General features: G+C 36.6%; 1 pseudogene; it reads left to right on the top strand.

Annotated features, from left to right (window-relative positions):
• The first annotated feature begins 1,821 nt into the window (after positions 1-1,821).
• On the top strand, positions 1,822-1,940 carry LOC120618619 (uncharacterized; annotated as a pseudogene).
• The last annotated feature ends 2,281 nt before the right edge of the window (positions 1,941-4,221 follow it).

Genomic DNA, 4,221 nt, shown 5'->3' with positions numbered 1-4,221 from the left:
TAAGGCAAATTTATACTTTGCTGCAACCTTGTTTCTTTAACCCTTGGAGTAGTGGTTAAACTTCAGTTTCACTTTTTCCTGAAATACAATGATAAGATCCCATCTTCAAGCTTGAGATATATAATAAGCATAGGCACACAATAAAGGAAGTACAAAGCTCAAATATAGCATTAGATCTAAATTGTATTCTATATATTTTATCAAATCTCTGCATTAAGAGTATGGAGAAATTCTCTCAGATTAACAAAAACGATACTTCTTTTAACATTTGACCACAGGCTTTGGGCATGTGATCCCTTGTCAGAGAATGTCAAGTAGCCTGAAGACTCATTTAGGTCTTTTACATTGAAAACAAATAATCAAAACAAAACAAGCAAACAAACAAAAAACCCTCTACCTCCACCTATCTTTTTCATATTCTTCAATCATTGGCTTCCACCCTCATATTCCACTGAAACTTCTACCATTAAGTTTACCAGTGACCTTTATTCAATCAAGTCCAATGACCATTTTTTAGTTCTTAACCCACTTGACCTTTCTGGGTGATCCTTTTTTAGAAACCCACTTCTCCCTTTGATTACCTGAGAGCACTTGTCCTTCTAATTTCATGAGTCAAAACCCAAATGCCTACAGGGACCAAGCTCATGATGTAAATGAGTAAAGTGGCCTCATGTTATGCCCTTTCACCACTGATACGTTTTGCACATGTATGAAACATGTAAGGATATTTGTATCTCCTGCAGCTAACACAGTCTTGCCCATTGTTCTCGAAACTCATGACCCATGTGTCCTCTCTTTCATTTTTCCACTTTTGATGGATAAAAGAAAGGTTTCACTTTCCTCTTACCTATACTGTGAGAAAAACAACTATCACCTAGATAACCCTTGGGGTCAAGTCAACAGGTTACAGTGGAGACTCACAAACCAGATCCCACATACCTTACCTAAAGAGGAAATTTCTCTTCAGCTCCAGGTTATCATTCCCAAGTCTTCTTATTGGCAATAGATGCTGGAAAACCAAGTTTTACATAAATCTCTGAATTTTTAAATTTTGGCGACACTGTAGGTAAAATTCCATACCTCTAAGTGCGAAGATTGGGTTGCTAGTTTGCCATTTTTGTGGTCAAAACCATACTGTTTTTTTCGCTGACTCTTTTTCCATCAGTATTTTTTCTGGTTGCTTCCTCCTTGAGCAGCTATATTCTCATTCCGAATGCTTCCCTTGAGAAAGTCCATCTCTTTTGCCACATCTTCAACCTATAACATTTTGTTATGACTTTATTCTCACACATTATATTTCTCCTTGTCATTTGTTAAGTTGTCTTATCTGCCTCATGTGCTAGTAAGTATATTATGGGTTGTGGTTGATTCTTATTCTAATGTGCACTGTAAGAAGCAACTAGATCTATTACTTTGCATATGAAAGTCTTGTAAATATACCTTGATTCATTAGTATTAGATTCTTAATCTCTGTAAGGAAAATACTAAAAATGTTGCTATGACCAAGAATACCAGGATTATTCAGGTACCCCACTCTGTATATATCCATTCGTGTAAGACAGTGGTTTCTTCCTCAAATTCCTACAAAATCTATACAGTGCCAGAAGCAGCTTTGTTCTCTAGAATAGTACTTTTGCTAAAGGCAACAGTATTTTGTGAAAAGATAAAACTGGGCTCCGTGGTCAAATAAGTATGAAAAATTCTGGATTAAACAATGTTTAACCGACTTCTTTATTGAGGCACTTCTCAGTTTTTATTGTGCTAAAATGTACTGTGACTGTCCAAAGGAGCAACAAAGTGGTTTTCAAAAACTTGACTCTAGTCTATGGCCATGCTACTCTGAACAAACCTGATACCATCTGATCTCAGAAGCTAAGCAGGGTCAGGTCTGGTTAGTACTTCGATGGGAGACCACCCAGGAAGACCAGGTGCCGCAGGCATAAAAAATAAAAAAATAAGGGATTGTAAACTGACAAGGTCCTTGCAATCTATGAGATCAACCAAGGGTTGCCTCGCCTAAAAATAAAAATAAAAATTTTGACTCTGGAACTATTTTGTGAGGATCATTATTAAGATCTCATGGGACTGGAACACAGTTTGGCTTAAAGTCTAATTGCTTGGAATGTGAGGTCTTTCATGATCTGTTCCCCATCTACATTTTCAGTATTGTTTCCTATTAAACAAACCCTCCATCTATTCCAGAATACATGCTATTTTTTGTTTCCCAAACATATGCCTTCGTACTTCAGCACATTTTCTCTTAAAATTTCCATGGCCTGAAATATCGTTTAACCTTCACTAAACCTGGTTAAGAGTTATCTCTCCTTCAAAATCCACTTAAATACATACAATTCTAAGAACTCTTCAAAAACCTCTCCTGCACTTGTTGGCCTCTCTTTCCTCTAAGCATAGCTAATTGTCCTTATCAAGCTTTTGATACTTAAGATAGCCTATGTTAACTGTATTTTATATTTGCAAGTATCTCCTCTCTCTCCTTTAGGTTATTATCTTCTTAAGAGCTCTGTTTTTTTACTCAGTGCCTTCTTCATAGGAGAAACTCAATCAGTCATTTTCAGGATATAAAATGAAATACAGTAATTCCCGCTTATCTACAGGGAATACAACCCAAGACACTCAGTGACTGCCTGAAACCACTAGTACTGAATCCTGTATATACTATGTTTACTCCTATACATACATACCTCCAATAAAGTTTAATTTATAAATTAGGCAAAGTAAAAGATAAACAACAATAACTAATTATAAAATAGAACAATTATAATAATATACTATAATAAAAATTATATGAATGTTGTCTCTGTCTTTCTTATCCTCTCCCTCAAAATATCTGAGTATTGTACTTCCCCATTTTTTCTTTTTGTGATAATGTGAGACGACGCCTACGTGATGAGATGAAGCGAGAGGAATGATGCAGGCAATAAATCATATTGTCAGGCTACTATGAGAGTTACTTGAACACAAACTCTGACATACTGCAACAGTTGATATGATAACTAAGATGGACTACTAAGTGATTAACAGGAAGGGACTGTCTACTGTGTGGATACGCCGGACAAAGAGATGATCCTCGTCCCTGGAGAGATGGAGCAGGACCTATGAGATTTCATCATGCTACTCAGTACAGCATGCAATTCAAAATTTACAGAGAGATGACTGTAAAATAATCTGGTGACCTAAAATGCATGTGACCAAAAATTCTGAGACATGAAGAGTAGTAGGAGACTGTCAGAGTAACTGAACTTTTAGTACGGCACAATTTTCCCAGCAACGATTCGTACGAGAGAACTTTTTGTCTCCTACAGAAACAGTGAAGACCTGGAATTAAGACTTTCATAACAGCGAAGATAGAAAAAGAACTCTTACAAGGGGAAAGAAAATACCTTACTGAAAGGGCAGGAAGTACTCTCAGGAAGAAAATGTGTGTCCAGACATCTTAATCACAACCTCAACAATTTTTGAGGAGTCAAAGAGTTTAATACAGGGGAGAATCACAAGATTAACTTGCTGCAGTGCAGCCTGATTCTTAGCAGGACTTAGTATGATTTGTTTTAAATATAGTCAAAGCTGCGAGAGTGTCTTCTGGGGTTTCGAAAAGGCCAGACAAAGAATGTTTGAAAGAGCTCTCTTACTTAGAAAAAGTTTCCCTCTACCTGCAAAATTTGGGGGTCTCTGCAGAATGAAATACCTGGGAGCTATGACAGAGGACTAGTAATGGAAGAGGCCAAAGTGTAGATCATCAAGACTCTAAAAGAGAAACAGCCAGGGAAGGATCACTGGGTCAGGGATGGCGAAGGGCTTTGGGAGAGGTGTTAACCTAGGAACAAACAGAAGACCATCTGGAACCAAACATTTTAAGCAAAGCCCTTATTGTCTTGCTCATGGCTGTTATATCCTGGGGAAAGAAGATAACACTAGAATGCAGCACTCTATTTCCCAATAAAGTAAATGTGGCAGAATCTAAAAATTTATTTTGCTTACAGTTTGATATCCTAGCCTGTTAATTTCTCAGAAAGAAGAAAAAAGAATTCGAAAGTGAGAAATATTTACTTATGTGGGAATAAATATGCATGAAAATGCTAAACGAAAGTGCAAAAGCAGTATTTATGCCCATTTGCATGAATTTTAAAACAATATGAATCAAGAAAGCTCTAACATTATCATTTTGACTAAAATGGGACAGAGCATAAAGTGATATATACA

The sequence above is a fragment of the Pteropus medius genome, unplaced genomic scaffold (assembly GCF_902729225.1).
Source record: "Pteropus medius unplaced genomic scaffold, Ma_sr-lr_union100, whole genome shotgun sequence".
NCBI classification, from domain to species: domain Eukaryota; kingdom Metazoa; phylum Chordata; class Mammalia; order Chiroptera; family Pteropodidae; genus Pteropus; species Pteropus medius.
The sequence above is the reverse complement of the archived record's forward strand: the minus strand, read 5'-3'. Positions and strand labels throughout refer to the sequence as shown.